Source organism: Gopherus evgoodei, chromosome 3 (assembly GCF_007399415.2).
Source record: "Gopherus evgoodei ecotype Sinaloan lineage chromosome 3, rGopEvg1_v1.p, whole genome shotgun sequence".
NCBI classification, from domain to species: domain Eukaryota; kingdom Metazoa; phylum Chordata; order Testudines; family Testudinidae; genus Gopherus; species Gopherus evgoodei.
Genome location: NC_044324.1, coordinates 148,728,135 through 148,748,641, shown reverse-complemented (window position 1 = coordinate 148,748,641; position 20,507 = coordinate 148,728,135). Strand labels below are relative to the sequence as shown.

General features: G+C 41.7%; 1 protein-coding gene across 2 annotated transcripts in view; it reads right to left on the bottom strand.

The window, feature by feature from the left end:
* Positions 1 to 20,507, bottom strand: part of CHRM3 (cholinergic receptor muscarinic 3) — a 475,313-nt gene that overhangs the window by 318,573 nt on the left and 136,233 nt on the right. For both annotated transcript variants that reach the window (XM_030556971.1, XM_030556973.1), the window contains exon 2: positions 4,498 to 4,714. The gene's annotated coding sequence lies outside the window, so the exon portion shown is untranslated. The remainder of the gene's footprint in view (positions 1 to 4,497; positions 4,715 to 20,507) is intronic.

Here is a 20,507-nt window from a genome sequence, read left to right as displayed (position 1 = left end):
TCAGGCAGTTGGGAACCCAGACCCCGCCACATAGGCCAGCCTTTAGCACACAGCTGAACTGGGCCACAGCTGTGTGTGCTAATCGGGCCACAGGTTGAGAACCGCTGCTCTAGATCTCCAAGAGTTGGTGTTTGGTCCAGCTCCTACATCCTTGGAAGCTGGGGAATGACAACTAAGACAGTATCACAGATAAAGTCATCCTTTGAGTAGAGTTCTTAGTAATGCTCAGTCCATTGGTCAAGTTCTTCTTGCCTGTCAGTCAGGATGGTACCATCCTTTGTTTTCAGGTTTGCAGTCTTTTTACAAATTGGACCACGTACCTCTTTGATTCCATCATAGTTACCATGAAGTTGCCCTCTTTCAAAGTGGGTCTGAATCTTTTTTGCATAGATCTTGCCAATAGTTCTGGGCACATTCTCTGGTGGCTTTCTGGACTGCAGCCATAGCCTCTTTGAATTTAAGACTTCTGGACTTATTTGGTTGTTGAAGCGAAGTTAGGAGAGCTTGCCTTTTCTTTCCTATGAGTGGGAGCAGCAGATGTTCTGATGCTGCAAACCAGTCAAGCTGTTTTTTCTTTGCTGTTCCAAAGACATCCTTGGCGGCAGCCAATGTCTTATTCTTGAAATTTTGCCACAAGGTGTCAGAATCAGGAGAATCAAGTTGATCCTTGGAATCAGACACATGCTCAAGCACACATTGAAACTTTGCACATATGTTAGAGTCCTTCATGTTAGTGATGCTGAGGTGAGATTTGCCTTTTGACTTCACATGATGGATCCTTTTATGATGTAATTGGAGATTGGCCCTGACAAGGGCATGGCCAGTGTTGCAATCAGCGCTGTGCATTGATCAAGCATTCAGTACACTGTGAACATTTCTGTGACAGATCAAGATGGGGTCAAATTGATGCCAGTGTTCTGAGTGGGGGTGTCTCCATGTGACCTTGCTGTCACTGCTGCCAGCAAAATAGGTATTTGAGTCTATCAGCTCTCAAGAGGTGCAAAGCTCAAGGACGCAGTGGTCATTTTTGTTGATGCTAGCTGTGCTGTGTTAGCCAATGATGTGTCCCCAATATTTGCAGTGCTTACCCTCATGGGCACTGAAATCACCTCGTCTGTTCCTTAGGGGGACATTCTTGATTTGTTCCAGTTGAAAACAGAACTCACCCTTTTGCTGTTTGGAGTAGCCAAATGTTGACCTGTAGATGGACAGAAGAGTCAGGGTCCCAGAGTTCATATTCACATCCTGCCACATGATCCTCTCATGGATAAATACCAGAGGGGTAAATGCACTGAGGACAGCAAACTGACACAGTATATCCTTGGTTCATTTTCAGGTTCCCCAGACCAGCAGAAGTGGTAGTTTACCTTCATCTAGTAATCCAGTTTCAAAAGACTCATTTTACTGACGGCTGCAATATCAACATCCAGTAGTTCTCTGTCAATTATGGCTGTTTTCCGAAGTTTCAGTTTAAGGCTGGTTAACATAGTGCGAACATTCCAACAAGCAATGATTAGTTTAGAGCCAGGAAAGAAGTTGGAAGGAAACTTCTTTTAGCCCATCTTTTCTAGGACTTTCCATGAATTGGGGTAAGCAGGCCACCCCTACATAGGGCTGCTTGGACATCTGAGCCACTGCCGAGTGCCCGGGTCCTTCCCCACCAGGCCGAGCAACCATCGAGCACAGACCTTTGATGTGTATGCCTAGGCAAAATAAAGAAGGAAGGGGTTGCCACAGGCCTTCCACTTTCTCTCTTAGCAGAGACTATAGAACTCCAATGGCAAGAGGAAGATCAAGACGACTGGTACAGGCCTGCTGCAGCTTCTAGCTGGAACACCACTCTGAGTTGAAGGAAGCATCTGCCTTATCGCGTCTGCAACTGCACCTTTTCTAAATGGCTGTGGTCCCAATAGTGTGGGTACCGTTGACCAACAGGATTCTGGCTCATCCATTTCTCTGGGGACATTTCCTTCACCGAGGGGGTTTCACTACTCTCCCCTTGTGCACCCTTTATTGATTGGCACTTGTCACTCACCATTGAGTCGCTGGCTGCACTGTCTATGCATCCAGCGGTGAATCCTGGAGGGCAGGGATAGCTCAGTGGTTTCAGCATTGGCCTGCTAAACCCAAGGTTGTGAGTTCAATCCTCAAAGGGACCACTTAGGGATCTGGGGCAAAAATCAGTATTTCGTCCTGCTAGTGAAGGCAGGGGGCTGGACTCAATGACCTTTCAAGGTCCCTTCCAGTTCTAGGAGATACATATATCTGCTATTATTACTGTATTATTATTATTATTATCATTATTAACCAAGCAGAGATCAATGTGAAATCAGACACTAAACAAGAAAATCATGAAGAACCTCGGCACAGCAAAAAAAAGCAAAACACAGAGAAATGCCTTCAGACAGTCACAGCAGCAACAATATTTCCCTTTCAAATATCTATAAAAATGAGACCGCAACTTGAAAGCTGAAACAAACATGTTTTCTTGTCAGACAACAAAGTTTTTGCTACATGGGGATAAGTGATTAGAAATTCTCTTCTTCCCCCAAACTTACCCCATATACCTGTCACATATACTTAGTTGCATGGCTCTGATGCTGAGCTACTGGTATTAACAAGGCCAATGGCTTGAGTTTTCAATACTGGCTGCTAGTCAGCTTCCAAATTAATGGTATTTAATTGACCCTCCGAAGGGTCCTGCTTGTAGGATAATCAATATTATTACACCACCTTTCCCACCCTTTAAAATAAAGCAATTGCTGAGGGTAGTAGTATACCATGCCAGCTGCCACTTATGAATCAACTCATCCAAAAAGGAATGAGCAGAGAACTGTTTCAAGGCTAGTGACATTAAAATGTAAAACACAGTTCAACACTCTTTTCTCTATGTCCTATCTATTTAAAAATCTCTTAACAAAACAATTAGTGTAATTCAGTAAAATCTAAACCAACAAAGAAAGATTCTTTGGCTTAAATATAACGCTGTGTGTGGTCACACCTTTATCCCTGTGTAGTGATTATTCAAGATAGTTATCTTGTACTACGCACAAAGAAATGTAACTTTATAACTGAGTTTTAAGCTAAATAATAATATAATTATGTTCCTAATACATCCTTAACAAAATATTGAATTGTAACATTTTATCTTAAAGTGTCTTAATCAGGGCACAAAAATATAGCCAGGATTTTTTCCTGGTACAAAAGTAGTTGCTCTCCTTCAGAGCACATTACTATAAATTTATTGCTATTAAATAGTAAATGAAGAGATTTACATCTTTGTCATTCAGACACAATTTGGTGGTGCTCTCTGTGAGTTCTTGCCATGTCTACTGTAAATATACATCTCTTCATACACTCCAAAGTTTTCTGGTTTGTTTGTTTGATTTGAGAGATTCCACTTTAGCGGGGACAGTCAAAGCCTACCATTTTACAAACCTCTCAAAACTATTTTGGAGTTTTGCAAAACTAGTTTGATTCATGAGCCATTTTGTTTGAAATCTTAAACCAGGTTATTTGTTTTCCAAAGACTGAGTCAGATTTAAGAACAAAACAAGATTTTTTTTTCAGTCAAAGGGAAGCCTGTCTTGTATTAGAAATAAAACACTGCTCTCCAAAACTAAGCTCGTAACAAGAAATGCCTTACATATTTTATTAAATGGCATTTCCTTTTTTTAAATTAGAATTTCTCTCCTCTCTCTCCCCTCTATTTTTCAAAGGCTATTTGTTTCTCACTCTTGCATACTCAATACTAAGTGTATTTTTTTAACTGGAAAATTAAGCACGTCAATGCATAAATCACAGAAAGGCAAGATCTGAAAGACAATAAATCCAGAACAGCTTTATAATCATAAAAAACAGAAGGACAGTCCTACATTAAGCCTAGTTCTCTAGTGTAAACAATAACTAAGAAACAAATATAAAATAAGGATCTGTCTTCTGTCTTAGGCATTTTTACAGTGTCTGCTACTACTGTACCTAAGCACTATCACACCACTGAACACAGAATTTCAGTAATCCAGAAATAAACCATGACCATGCGAAGAGTAAAAATATCAGCTTAAATTTGGAAATTATGAACCAAAACAGATGAATGCCTAGTAGTAAATAAACTACAGCATTGATTCAGTTATACTGTGCTCCGTTTTCCCCTCTTGTCAACATATAAGTTAGATTCCATTATGTTCATGTAGATTTAAAAGTAGTAAATAAATTTACCTAGTGCCAATCCTCACTTTCTCTAGGAAGGTTTTCAGCTTTTGAAAAAAATCTCAACTCTGGTCATTTTATCCAAAAGAAAGTGGATGTGAACAGGGGAAAGAAAGAGAGGAACAAAGAAACTGACTAAGCCATAGTTTTTGTCTTAGATGGAGAGGATAGTATCACTTTGGTTTTAGCTGAAAACACACTCAGGAAATTTCCTCTGTAACTACTCTTCATTGAAGGTGATGCTGAAAAGTTTGTTGCCTATACTGACAATTTAGTCAAGTAACTTACCAATCACTGGAAAAGCGACAAAAGAGTTGAGGAGCTCACGTCTTTTTCTGAAGAAGCCATTGCAGCTGACAAAAGTTACCAATAAACAGCAGAAAACAAAACTTAGATGTTGGAAAAGAAGCTCAACAATCTTGAAAAGGGTGGATGAAGCAAAAAAAGGCAAAATCATCTAGAGGCAGTTGTCTCCTTTGAAACCTGGCTTCTACAGGTGGAAGATCTAGAAGGTAAAAAGAAACATTTAAATTTGATTAATTATCTGGATCTTCATTCCAAGGTTTTCCAATAAAATCAACATACACCAATTAATATCTACCTCTGTAACTGCTATGATCACAGTTAAAATGTACATATTCCCTCACAGTTACCATGCTGTGGTATCTGAAATACTACAGTATTTCACTAGTCTATGTAGAGAAAGATTCAATGACTCCTCAGATACCAGGGCATATGGGAACTGTAATTATATTATATTTTTCCAGGCAAAATAATTTTTTATAATGGATTTTGTTTCACCAAAACTTTCTTGTGGATGTAACTGTAACATTTGCAATTTTAATCCTATCTTCAAGGGTTTTTGCTGAAGTTTACTTTTGTACATCCAGCGAATCTGAAGATTTTCCTGCCCAATGACCTGAAAGTATTTGATTCCCCAAAAGATGCTAAAAGTTCTCCTTACTAAATCCAAGTATATCTCACTGAGGTCAGATACCTGAAAACTATCTAATCATAAACACGATGTTTACCCACAACAATTTTCAGTGCATTATTTCCCTGGTTGCCTGATTTTCTTCATTAGGCAATATACGTGTGGGTGTATTCTCCTGCAAATTGTCAAATGTAATTGGATTTCAAGGTGCAGATTCAAAGTACTATTTGTTATCTCCCTCTCATTTTCCATTATTTCCTGGCTGACTAATCTTAAAAGACTATGGTCAAATTTTTCAGAAGGGCTCACTCAGAATCAGGGGGTTGATTTTCAGAAAAGAGCCCAGCTTCCACTTAAGCATCAGAATAAGTGGTCAGATTTCAGGCTAACTCAGCATGTTGGTTGCTGAATACTTTTGAAAATCTGACCCAAAGTGAATATCCACAGACAAAAAAAGTATGTGGTTTTATTCAACAGCTTATAAACAGCATCTCAGTGATGGCTGTATTTCAGTATTGCATGAAATTTATTCTTCTGTGGGTGTATATAATTTGCTATAGTTTGTGAAGAGATATCTGACCCTTTAGTAGGAAAAGATGCCAGACGTAAATGTAAGACATTATTGTGGGGAAGAGGGAAATGGAGGAAGAATTGGTCCTCCTAAATTCACCCAAAGAAAGGATCTTTTGAATGAATGGATGCTGTATCTCTTCAGCATGTAGGGTCAGCTGCCTCCATGGTACAATCAAAACGCACCCACATACTCCACAGAGACCTTCCACGAGTTTGGTGCTCCATATGTAGGGTAAGATGGGCAAGTCAGGGGAATGTTCTTCATTCCACCTCAATCTGGCACACAGCAGAAACTCACCTAAAAAGTTTATACAGCCTCCATACTTCTGTAGTGGAATGCCTCTACAGAGTGGAACCCATCTATAGGAAAGGTCACAGAGGCAGATGCCACTGGGAACTTCTCTTCATGGCAAGAGCTACAAGGACCCTAGAACTCTTGTGGTACTAAAGTGTTTAATTAATGCTTTATGTATGCATCTTGATAGCTCTTTGAATTAATATACTAGAGATTGCATACAGTGTTGGGGTGAAGGATAGGAGATTGGTAATGGACATCCATGTAATAGTTAAATGCCAGGTAATTTCCTTATTAAATGAAGGTACAGAATTTGTCAACTATTCCCTCTATTGGCATTTGCTGGAATGAGACAAATCACCACTACCATTAAAGGCTGAAACCTTGCGATTTCAATGGCTCAGTACTCGTAACATATTTACAAAGGAATTCTGCTAGGTCATCGACCACTGACAAAGCTGGAAGAAAATGAATCATTACTGTTCAACGCAATCCCTCGTAAAATTTACAGTGACTCACTAGTCACAAATAGCTTCCTGCTCATTTATAAAAATAAGAGATGGCAGGAGAGGGCTGAATGAATGAACAAAATGGTTCATATACTTCTTTTCTCTGAATTGTTGGCTCTGAAGAGGATACAGAAGGGCTAAAGGTGGAGAGGACAGGAGCTCTTTGGTTGTGTGCAGTGAACATTACATATAGAAAAGAGTAAAGAGGAGAATGTGGGAGCTTGTAGAGAAAAAGTATGGGGGAGATGATGAGATCCTGATCTAGAGGAGTAATAGACTTATTTTACGGGCATATTTTCAGCGAGGTGGCCTACCTTTAGCAGGTACACAAGCTGTGTCTGGAACACTGTGACCCCAAGAGCATCCAAGTAATAGAGGGCAAGGGGCTCCCTGGTATATAACAATGAGTCTCAGCTGGCCTGACCAGCTCAGTGCACCCCAACTCACTGTTGTCGTAATCTGTATCTAAAAGGGATCATGTAAGGTATCTTATGTGAACTGGTAACATGCTGGTTGTTAACGTTACTTTGTGGTGTACATATGGTGTACTGGAAATATGTTCTGAAAATGTGTTCAGCAGAAAGGATCAAAGGTGTTCACCATAGACAAAGGAATGTGGTTCCACTGCTTGAATGCATCTCCACTGGAAACTGAGCAAGGAAAGACAATGGAAGTACATTTGCATAAAGGTAATGCAGCCATCAAACTAGCGAGTGAGAGAGATAGCCACTTAGCTATCAGGACAGAGGAAAGAGACTGCAAAAATTAACAGGGAATTATCTACCTGGTGAACACAGCAAGCTGAGGCCATAGGGCAGCTTCCTGACATTGAAAACAAAGATAAACTTTGAGGATATAAGCAAAGAGAGAAAGTCCTTTTGGTATCCTTCATCTACAAAGCTTTGGACTTTGTGTTGGATTGTGGCTAAGGACTGACCAGCCATGCTGGAAGAAAAACTGGGGTGAGAAAACTACTCTGAACAAAATCTCTAGTTTGTTAAGTTAGGATTTAGTTTGAGAAGTGTATCTTTACTTGTGTGTGTTTGTAATCATTTCTAGCACTACCCTTTTACTTGGTATCACTTAAATATCTGTTCTTTGTTAATAAATTTTATCTTGTTTTATTACACAACCACCTCAGGGAACTATTTCAAACTGAAGAGTAAAAAAAAAAAACCTAACAGGCTGATGCTTTGTACTGTCTCTTTAAGGAAACAGCAAACTTAAGAAGGTTTTGTGAGCGATGCAGTGCTCAACCTCTCTCACTGTAAGGGAGATGATCTTGGGGAGACTTGAGACTAGAGGAGCTGTTGGTGTCACACTGCAAGGAGTAAGCAGGCTGGTGGAAGCCAGGGTGAGGTCATGGCTCTGAGCCAAAGCTGAGCAGCACAGAAGCACCCAAGTTTACAGGACAGGTAGTGACACATCTTACTGGTTTGGTTGAACCTCCAAAGCATCACAACATTTGTACTGCATTTAGTGGCAACAGTTCAGTTTTATCCTCAAATGTGATTACCTGAACCATGACCAGTTTGGACAATTATCAGTACAATTAATCAAATTTGCACCCACAATTTGGGAGGTAGTGCTTCAGCCCAGCTGAAACTTTCGTCCTTAGGTACTTGTCATCTCCTATTCTGCTTTCAGAAATCAACTCTTCTGTTGTAATAGCTGAGACTGTGTAATTAAAAAAAAATCAAAATAGAAACCAAATTGATTTTATTTTGAAGTTGTTGAATAAAGCAACAAGAAGCAAAAACAGTCTAGATAAAACATGCCCCAAAACATGTCCTGGAACAATAATAAAATTGAGGGATGTATCTCTTTCATCATCTGCATTGTTTTCTTTTCTTTTCTTTTTGCATGTTTGTTAAATAGCTGCAATCTAGTTTGACAGGGAATGTTAAACTTTCATGCCACCATCCCAATCCTGCAAACACTTATGCACATAAGTAATTCCACTGACTTCTGTAGGGCTGCTCATGCGTTTAAAGCTAAGCATGCATGTAGGTCTGAGAATGTAATGCTTTCTACTGTAAAACCGCATATTAATTTGAACTTTTGAAAATTGTTTCATCATTGTTCTCCATTTATATCTGCCGATTCATAAACCTGAAATAATAAAAATGGATTGATTTTTTTTAAAAAACAACAACAAATTCCAAGAATCTGAATGTTCAGATAATGAACATTTGCTATCATGAATTTTAATTGAAATCCAGTTAAAAGCACATGGCCCAATCATGCAACCCTTACTTTGATTAAGGGTAGCACAGTCAGACCCATCTCTTGTAATTTAGAATTATTCTCATTCTAAATTATAGACCCGAGTATCTAGACTGTGGTGGCCATCTTGCCACAATGGAGACATCATTACAGTGCCATTGGCAGGATGAGACTCATATGCACATTGTATTCAAATACAGCTAAATCTCTAGAACTTCAAATGTTATTTCATCACATCCTTTATAAGTGCTTCTTATCAGACACACACAGTTTCAAAAGTGATAAAACATGCCAGTAAAATTGAGGAATATTGTTACCAAGATGCTAAATAAGCCTCAAATTCTAGAACCACTGGACTTTAATAGAACAAAGATTTGGCCCCAGATAGCACTTGTACTTTCTAGGGAAGACTTCCAATTATCATGTTTGAGACTCCACTGATGCAGGGGCTCAAACCTCTTACAATAATGAAAGTAGATGATTCATACAGGCTAGTACACGTGCCTCTTATAGACTGGTAGAGCAATATTACCAGTTTCAGTAAAAGTTACATTAAAACTTATGCTTTCAATAGGCAAAGAATAAGATGTACAACTTTTCCCATAATCCAGACAATGGGACAGATTCAGTCATTGATTGCAGAGAAGCTACAACAGGGATGAATTTGAACCAATGCCTGTAATATGCTAAACCCCATAGCATTATATGCCCCAGAGAAAATGCATTCAAATTACTGTTAAAAATGAGCAGCTAAAGATAATTTAATGGAGAGATGATAATTTTAAGTAGTTATTTCTGAGCACTAATGACACTACATATCAAGCTTAATGGTTAATGGGAGGGGAGTACAACAGAACCTCCAGCAAAAAACTAGAAAAAGGAATATCATCTTTAATATGAAAAAATCACTGAACCAATCACAGAGCATGAAGAAGCCAGCTCTGAAAACACTTATGCACATACTTAGCTTTATGCACATGAGTAGTTCCATTCGCTTCAGAAGACCTATCAATATGCATAAAGTTATGCACATATGTAAAGTGTTTGTAGAATTGGGCCCTACGTGCCCCTTTGGTTGGCTTCTCAGCAGAAAGGGCAAAGACTGAACAGACATAAAGACTGAACTAATTTCTCACCCTTACAAGTCTTCAGGACAGTGTTGATGCACATTGGCTTGGGAATTCTTCACCCTTCAGATATCCCTTGACAAAAATCACAACAGAGACAGCCAGCCATTCCAAAAACACTGTTGACAAACACCCAGAAAGACTAGCAAAGCCACAGTCCCTTTTGATTTTATTCATTCATTTTCTTCAATGAAAATTTAGATCAATGTCTCATAGACCTAATATATATATCAAAAGGATCTCATAGGGAAAAGAACATTGACACGGACATGGAGAAATGAGACACATGCCACAGTTAACTATGGAGGCCGCAACTTATAAACTATTGGCCAACAAGGAACCCCTTCCCAAATTACCCAGCAAGGCCATCACAGTGTAGAATTTAACTCAGAACCTTTGGCTATAAGCCACAGTCTCAACCCATTCCCCTCCTCCAGGCTGAGAAGTAGAAAAGATGAGCTGAGGGAGCTCCATAGTATGCAAGACGTGGAGGCGTATCTCCTGACCATGTGGTGGTGTGCTTGGGACCCAGGCACAAGCACCTCTTGGGTTACAGGAACCTAACATCAGACCCATTCTTAACTCACCAGCCACAATGAAACCCATCAAAGTTGCAACAAATCTAATGTAAATTCCTAAACCAGACTTGAGTGATACCAGATGGAAGGTGAAAAAACAGTCGTCACCATTTGGCAAAAAATCCCTTCCAGAACCCAAATAAAATATGCTGATGAAACAGCGCCTCGACTTTCTAAGAAGTCCAGCAATACTAAGTGAGGATGTTGCTAGAATAGAGCCAAAATGTCTGTAGGCCAGTACTGGGCAGAAACAACTGCTCTTTTTTTTCCTCTCTGCCTCTGCAGTGGGACTAGTCAGTCACTCCGTCCTGACCCAAATCATCCAACGGCAGCAGGAGTGGGTGGGATAGGCTCAGAGATCAGATATTGTTACAGCCAAGCCACTCATCACCCTCTCTCCTCACCCCAGAAAGATGAGGGAGAGAAGACCAACAGGAGCTCAGTGTTGTGTGTGTATGTATATGAAAAGGAGAGTGATGCATGTGTCCCCATCAACGGGACAGTTCAGCTTGGAAAAGAGACAACTATGGAGGGCTACACTAGAGGTCTATAAAATCATGAGTGGTGTGAAGAAAGTAAGTGTTATTTAGCCCTTCACATAACACAAGAACTGGGGATCACCCAATGAGTCTGATAGGCATCAGGTTTCAAACAAACAAAAGGAGTAAGTTCTTCACACACTGCACAGTCAACCTGTGGAACTCATTGCCAGGGATGTTGTGTTTAACTGGGTTAAAAAAAGAATTAAGTTCATGGAGGATAGAGTCCATCAGTGGCTATTAGACAAGATGTTCAGGGATGCAATCTCATGCTTTGGGTGTCCCTAAGCCTCTGACTTCCAGATTCTGAGACTGGACAACAGGGGATGCATCACTCAATAAATGCTTTATTCTGTTTATTCCCTCTGAAGCATCTGGCATTGGCCACTATCAGAAGACAGAATACTGAGCTAGATGGACCATCAGTTGTACCCAGTACAGCCGTTCTTATGTAAGACTCCACTATCAGAAGACAGAATACTGAGCTAGATGGACCATCGGTTGTACCCAGTACAGCCATTCTTATGTAAGACTGCAACTTAAAGCTGCATTTTCTACTCAACTAAAGACTGTAAAAGCCTCTGGGACTTTCATCGAATGAAATTAAAGTCTTTGAAATACTTCCCCTAGGAGTCTACAGCCAAAATTGGTACAACTACAATCTGCTCAGATATCCTGAGCTAATTTAACTTTTTCTGGTCATGAGAGACAGTTAAGAGAAACCCAGATTTCACTCAGCACCAATATGGAACCAGTATACCAGAACAGTGTTAGAAAAAAAACATGGCTTCTGGAGATTCCATTCACTTGCTCAAAAGATGGTCTTATGATTCTGGAACTAGCCTATCATTCAAGAGTGATGAGTTCTATTCCTTGATCCATCACACACGCTTTCTGTGTAACTTTGGGCAAATCATTGAACCTCTCTGTACCTGAATTCCCTACCTGTAAAATAGGATTAGATGTATGTGAGATTACTGTAAAACATGCATCATTTAAGAGGATCTTCACTACTATGGTGCCCAAGTAGATCAGATTGATCCCAGAGTAGCCAGAAATACTCTTTTTTTTACAATAATTTTAAAAAGAAAAACGGAGTTTTATTCAAACAAGACTTGTAATTAAAAGAAATGCCTGGCTGCTACCCAGGAGATTTTCACATTTCCAGCCTTTGTATAAAGTCAGTTATTTTACATATTTTTATTACTTCATCTCTGTGTGTTCTGAACAATTTGAAACCTATAAAGGGGTTTGTTTGGCACATGTGGGCCAGAGATCATACAAAACCTTGTTTTCCTTTTTCTGTTGGCAAAATATTTCACTGTGAATTTTTCCCTTCTTTATCACTGTATGAGAATAATTACGTTTGCTGATCACAGATGGCTGTGAGAGGCTCATTTGACTACTTAGAATTGTTTCATGCTCCCTAAAAGGCAATTACACAACTTTTATTTTAAAGACTGCCTTCATCTCATCAAATGCACAGATGATTCATCCTCATTTTATTACTCTTAATTTCCAACCATATAAACCAGGATTGTGGAAACAAAAGGTCTACCACTATGTTTTTGCAATGCAAGGAGGGGGTGGGGGTAGAGTGGTTGAGGAGAGCAGCAATATGGGGAAGAGGCAGAAGGGGATATTTTTCTACCTGTCCGCTATAAGTCATAGATGAACTAGTGAACCACCTTTGTATTTCCCAGGCTTTGCCAGAATTCCACAGAGAAGAATATTCATCTCTAGGTAACAGAGAGCCAAGAAAGAATCTAGCTATACCCTGTGGTTCCTCTTCAGCAGCTTATGGTATCTCTGGGTGTCTCTGTAGAACCCTGGCCCACAACCAACGCATACAGGTTGAATTAAATCACAAGAAAGAATTTATAAAAATACAACTGAGGGAAATGAATTTTTTTCACAATCAAAAGCAATCTGCAACTGAAAAATAAAAGGGTTGGTTCTGAGTCAGCTCCTACTGGTGTAAAGTTAGTAACTTTAGTGGAGTTCCTCCTGATTTACACCAACATGAGCAGATTCAGGTCTAAAACTCTATATAGTTTTTAGAAAGCCTCTTTTCTGGACATCAGTAATATAAAGAGTTCTCTTCTGATAGCTGAAAATCATCTGTCACCCCCATTTTTACCTTTATTATTGACCTTGCATGTTTTTTTCTTGTATTATGCTTTTCCTTAACATTCAGAAACACAGCAAACCAGTTTCCTTCTGTTCTTGGAAGCATCCACGACTAACAATATTGTTTGAAAGCCAAAAATAATGATCTCCAGCACATGAGTGTGAGGATTTAGCCTCACAACTATAGGATAACAGATGGAGCTTTCCCTTATTTCTACTTTTTAACGCTACATTTTATATTTATTTTACATTTTGAACCTTCTACTTTTAATAGAGGATTGATGGTGGTGGAGGGATTTTTTGTATTTTTTTTTAATTATTGGATTATTTAGTGCATTGCAGTTCTCTCTATATATTAATCTGTGTCAGTAAAACTTGTATGTCCAGTTACTCTTGTTTCCTCTACTCATATTTTAGTTTTACCTTATACAATATTGCACTGTATAAAGAAGTAGAAGGAAGATATTGAAAAGGCTGCCAAGGTTCAGTTTCCTGTGATAATTTTTCCTAAAATTGCCACAAGATTTGTAATTACCCTACTGGCAGGCACTCATCAGGTATTATTCCATTGTGGTACAATCACCAAAAAAATCTACTTCAATAAACAAACATGCTATTTAAATATTTAACCAATCAGCAATGTGACACTGTCAAACTCTCAGGGCTCAGAAGTGACTTCTCCACTGAAAGATATACAACAACATATAATACTGAAAGATTTCAATGCAGCATACAAAGGCGACTAGGAATTATGATCCCTATCTCACAGATAGGGAAAGAGACAGGTGTAAAGTAACTTGCCTAAGGTCACATAGCAAATCAGTGGCAAAGACAGAAAGAGAATTCAGCTTTCAACCCTTCCAATCTGGTGCCTAATCCATTGCACCATGCTACATCACTTCTTTACATTATTCCTCCCTTCCCCACATATTGCTAAAGCAGAGAATCACCATTAAAGAAAAACATTACCATGACATACTATGCAGCTTGAACATAAAACACGCAAACCCTGCATGTGTGCTGTGATCATGCTTGTTTCCATGCTTCATTCTATTTATTATTATTTTTTATAAACTTCCTACCAACTGATCACTGTAACAAGAATAATTTTATAAGAAATATGCATAGGAGACTAATTCCCTGACTCTTCAGTTACTAGCACCAAGAAAACAAACAGTCTTTGTAATATACAAGAATTAGAAGTTCAGGATGAATTTATTCCTGGTTTATACTGGCTTTTCCTGGTGCAAAGTGAGGTCCAGGATTCCCAGTGCTAGAAAAGTCTGCCAGTCAGAGATTGCAGAGACACAAAATACTCCCACCATGAAGGAGGTGAATTAGACTGTTACCAATAGCAAACAATGTCCAAAGAGTTAGCAGTGCATTGAATTAGCGGACAGTGCAAAGTAAAGCAGTCTCCTCCTTTAAAGAATGCCCACATCCCAGGTCTATAATCACACCACACAGAGCCATACAAACTCCTGCTGTTGCTAAGGAATACTCACTGTTGATTCAAAGTGTGTTTCCCTTGAACTGTACAAAATAAGAGAAGTAGGATGTGATCATAGAAGCCTGCATTCAGGACCGCAGTAGCCATAACATCTGTGACATAGGAAAGGCCAGTACAATTTCATCTATAGGGCACTGACAGGACGCATACCCACAAATGATAGGAGTGAATCCTGGAACAGGCAGAATCAGCAACCGGCAGATAATGACATATGAGGCAGCCAATTAGAGGTAAATGTTAACATTCTACATTTATGTTGGCAAGAATAGATTTAATTGAACTTGTCATAAACGGAGAGCTAAGGGTTAACGTCTCTTTCACCTGGAAAGAAGTAATCTGAACCACCTGACCAGAGGACCAATCAGGAAACAGGATTTTTTTCAACTCTGGGTGGAGGGAATTTTGTGTCTGAGTTCTTTGTCTTCTGCCCGTATGCTCTCTCGGATGAGAAGTTTTTCTATTTCCTGCTTTCTAATCTTCTGTTTCCCAGTTGTGAGTACCAAAGATCAGATAGGAATTTATATGTTCTTTTGTATTTACATGTCTATAATTGCTAAAGTGCTTTGAATTGTATTCTTTTTGAATAAGGCTGTTTATTCATATTTCTTTTAAGCAATTGACCCTGTATTTGTCACCTTAATACAGAGAGACCATTTGTATGTATTTTTCTTTCTTTTTCTATAAAGCTTTCTTTTAAGACCTGTTGGAGTTTTTCTTGAGTGGGAAACTTCAGGGAATTGGGTCTGCAGCTCACCAGGGAATTTGTGGGAGGAAGAAGTCAGGGGGAGGTCTGTGTGTGTTAGATTTACTAGCCTGATTTTGCATTCCCTCTGGGTGAAGAGGAAAGTGCTTTTGTTTCCAGGACTGGAATTACAGAGGGTGAACTCCCTCTGCTTAGATTCACGGAGGTTGCTTCTGTGTATCTCTCCAGGAGCACCTGGAGGGGGGAAGGGAAAAGATTTCTTTCCCTTTGTTGTGAGACTCAAGGGTTTGGTCTTGGGGTCCCCAGGGAAGGGTTTCGGGGGGACCAGAGTGCCCTAAAACACTCTAATTTTTTGGGTGGTGGCAGCAGTACCAGGTCCAAGCTGGTAACTAAGCTTGGAGGTTTTTCATGCTAACCCCCATATTTTGGACACTAAGGTCCAAATCTGGGACTAGGTTATGACATGGTGGCAGCGTTTATGGGAAAGATAGAATCCAGAAGCCAGTAGGAATATTATATTTTTCTTTTCTCTGGTAGGGGCTTTTTAGCAGAGAGAAACAGTTTGGTTTTAAAAGGGAACCAGAGAGAATTTTTTTTCTGCTCTCTCTGGCAGTTTTTGGCTTGCATATTAAGCAAGGAACCATTAAGCTGTGACAAACAGGTCTTTTGTGACAATAGCACTCCCATTGAGAGTCATTACCAGCACTATATACATGCAAATAAAGTGGTTTTTCTGGTTTACTTTACATTGAAAACAATTTGCTAGGAAGAAAGGGGAAAGGCACTGTTGCTAGGCAGACCCCAGGAGGCAACAGAGCCTGCAGTTCAGAAGATAAACACTGGAGGGCACCCCAACACAAGAAAACAGGAACCATGCCTAACAAGACAAAAATTGAGGCAGAAGGACAAATCAAAGACGCCGACCACAGGCGAGATATGGAAAAAAAATACAGGAACTAGAAATAAAACAAAGAGAGATGGAGCTAAGAGAAAGAGAAAGAGAGGCAGCTTACAAAAGAGAGCAAGCAGCCAAAGATGCAGACCACCAAAAACAGCTGGAACTCCAGAGGGAAACCCACCGACAGGCCATGGAATTAGAAAAGGCTAAGCAAAACACAGCCAACCCTAACAAACCTGCGCCAATGATTGTTCCACAGCACAGGAAATTTCCCACCTACAAGGCAGGTGATGACACTGAGGCCTTCTTGGAAAATTTTAAAAGAGCCTGTCTTGGGTACAGCATCCCTGAAGACCAGTACATGGTAGAATTGAGGCCACAGCTCAGTGGACCTTTAGCAGAGGTGGCAGCTGAAATTCCTAAGGGGAACATGAACGACTATAAACTTTTTCAAACCAAGGCCAGATACAGAATGGGGATAACCCCGGATCATGCCTGTCGGCGTTTCAGAACCCAAAAGTGGAAACCAGAGGTGTCATTTCCCAAACACGCATACTACGTTGGGAAGAATTATGAGGCCTGGATATCAGGACACAATGTTAAAACCTTGGAAGAACTGAACCTCCTCATACAAATGGAGCAGTTCTTGGATGGTGTTCCTGCGGACATAACATGGTACATACAAGATGGAAAACCCAAACATCTCGCTGAGGCGGGGGAGATTGGAGCCAGATGGATGGAAGTGGCAGAAAGCAAGAAAGCTACTGTCAAGGGGAACGTATACCCCAAGGGGCACACTGACCATAAACCCTACAACCGAGGACAGCCAAAGACCCCACATACAACCCAAGTAAAGCCACAGACGCCCTATTCTTCCACCTCACCAGTCTCCAGTAACTCACCTCGGCCCAGTGACCCATCAGATGGAAGATTCTTTAAGTGTAATGAACTGGGACATATCAAGGCCAACTGTCCAAAGAACGCCATCCGAGTGCAATTCATTACACCACCATCACCCAAAAGATTCCCAGGCCCAGATGCCTCTCAAATACCCTTGGAGCGAAGGGAAAATTTGAGAGTGGGCGGAAAGAAGGTTACTGCGTGGAGAGACACGGGGGCACAAGTGTCAGCTATCCACCAATCCTTCATAGACCCCAAATTCATCAACCCAAAGGCCAAAGTGACAATTTACCCCTTCATGTCACAAGCTGTAGACTTGCCTACAGCTGAACTGCCTGTCCAGTACAAAGGCTGGTCAGGAATGTGGACTTTTGCAGTCTATGACAATTATCCTATCCCCATGCTACTGGGGGAAGACTTGGCCAACCAGGTGAAGCGGGCCAAGAGAGTGGGAATGGTTACACGTAGCCAAACCAGGCAAGCTTCCAGACCCATTCCTGTTCCTGAGCCGTCCACAGGCACCCCGTCTGTGTTACCAGAGACCCAGACAGAGGTAATGGACCCAGATTCCATGCCAACCACTGAAACAGCCACAGCACCTCCAGTCCCAGGCCCGGAACTGGAACAGCAACCAGCACCAGCAAGTGCAACCACATCTTCAAACTCAACACCAGAGGGCACCAACGAGCCAGAACTGGCAGAAGCAACAGACAGCCATACCCAAAAGGCTCAGCCAGAGCCTGAAAGAACCTCAGGTGCACCAGCGGAGAGCGGTTCACCAGCAACGGAAACAACCCCATCACCTACATCGCTTCCAGAGGGACCAAGCCCAAGTCCCACGTCTGAGGAAGACCTGGTGACCCCAGCCTCAAGGGAACAGTTCCAGACTGAGCAGGAAGCAGATGACAGCCTTCAGAAAGCTTCGGCGGCGGCACGGAGCACCCCACTGCCTCTCAGCTCTTCTAATTGATCCCGGTTTGTTATAGACCAAGGATTTTATACAAGGAGATTCTTTCTGGTGGACACCGGAAAGAATGGCAGCCGCAAAAACAGTTGGTGGTTCCAACTAAGTACCGGGGGAAGCTCTTAAGCTTAGCCCATGATCATCCCAGTGGCCATGCTGGGGTGAACAGAACCAAGGACTGGTTGGGGAAGTCCTTCCACTGGGAGGGGATGGGCAAGGATGTTGCCAAGTATGTCCGGTCTTGTGAGGTATGCCAAAGAGTGGGAAAACCCCAAGACCAGGTCAAGGCCCCTCTCCAGCCACTCCCCATAATTGAGGTCCCATTTCAGCAAGTAGCTGTGGATATTCTGGGGCCTTTCCCAAAAAAGACACCCAGAGGAAAGCAGTACATACTGACTTTCGTGGACTTTGCTACCCGATGGCCGGAAGCAGTAGCTCTAGGCAACACCAGGGCTAAGACTGTGTGCCTGGCCCTAACAGACATTTTTGCCAGGGTAGGTTGGCCCTCCGACATCCTTACTGATTCAGGATCTAATTTCCTGGCAGGGACTATGCAAAAACTGTGGGAAACTCATGGGGTGAATCACTTGGTTGCCACCCCGTACCACCATCAAACCAATGGCCTGGTGGAAAGGTTTAATGGAACTTTGGGGTCCATGATACGTAAATTCGTCAACGAATTCTCCAATAATTGGGACCTAGTGTTGCAGCAGTTGCTGTTTGCCTACAAGGCTGTACCACATCCCAGTTTAGGGTTTTCACCGTTTGAACTTGTGTATGGTCACGAGGTTAAGGGGCCATTACAGTTGGTGAAGCAGCAATGGGAGGGGTTTACGCCTTTTCTAGGAACTAACATTCTGGACTTTGTAAGCAACCTACAAAACACCCTCCGACACTCCTTAGCCCTTGCTAGAGAGAACCTAAAGGATGCTCAGGAAGAGCAAAAGGCCTGGTATGACAGACATGCCAGAGAACGTTCCTTCAAGGTCGGAGACCAGGTTATGATCTTGAAGGCGCAACAGGCCCATAAGATGGAAGCATCACGGGAAGGGCCATTCACGGTCCAAGAACGCCTGGGAACTGTGAACTACCTCATAGCATTTTCCAATTCCTCACTAAAGCCCAGAGTATACCATGTTAATTCTCTCAAGCCTTTCTATTCCAGAGACTTACAGGTTTGTCAGTTTTCAGTCCAGGGAGATGATGCTGAGTGGCCTGACGGTGTCTACTACGACGGGAAAAAAGATGGTGGCGTGGAAGAGATGAACCTCTCAACCACCCTGGAACATCTGCAGCGGTGACAAATCAAGGAGCTGTGCACTAGCTTTGCCCTATTGTTCTCAGCCACCCCAGGACGGACTGAACAGGCATACCACTCCATTGACACAGGTAATGCTCACCCCATTAGAACCACACCCTACCGGGTGTCTCCTCATGCCCAAGCTGCTATAGAACGAGATCCAGAACATGCTACAGATGGGTATAATCCGCTCATCTACCAGTGCATGGGCATCTCCAGTGGTTCTGGTACCTAAACCAGATGGGGAAATACGCTTTTGCGTGGACTACCATAAGCTAAATGCGGTAACTCGTCCGGACAACTATTCAATGCCACGCACCGATGAGCTATTGGAGAAGTTGGGACGTGCCCAGTTCATCTCTACAATAGACTTAACCAAGAGGTACTGGCAAGTACCGCTAGATGAACCTGCCAAGGAGAGGTCAGCATTCATCACCCATGCGGGGGTGTATGAATTTAATGTCCTTCCTTTCGGCCTTCGAAATGCACCCACCACCTTCCAGAGGCTGGTAGATGGTCTACTAGCAGGACTGGGAGGATATGCAGTTGCCTACCTCGATGATGTGGCCATTTTTTCAGACTCCTGGCCCGAACACCTACTACACCTGGAAAAGGTCTTTGAGCGCATCACGCAGGCTGGACTAACTGTTAAGGCCAAAAAGTGTCAAACAGGCCAAAACAGAGTGACTTACCTGGGGCACCAGGTGGGTCGAGGAACCATAAACCCCCTACAGGCCAAGGTGGATGCTATCCAAAAGTGGCCTATCCCAAGGTCAAAGAAACAGGTCCAATCCTTCTTAGGCTTAGCCGGGTACTACAGGCGATTTGTACCACACTACAGCCAAATTGCTGCCCCACTGACCGACCTGACCAAAAAGACCCAGCCAAATGCAGTTAAGTGGACTGATGAGTGTCAAAAGGCCTTTACCTAACTTAAGGCGACACTCATGTCTGACCCTGTACTCAGGGCCCCGGACTTTGACAAGCCATTCCTAGTAACCACAGATGCATCTGAGCGTGGTATAGGAGCAGTTCTTCTGCAGGAAGCAACAGATCACAACTTCCATCCTGTCGTGTTTCTCAGCAAGAAACTGTCTGAGAGGGAAAGTCAC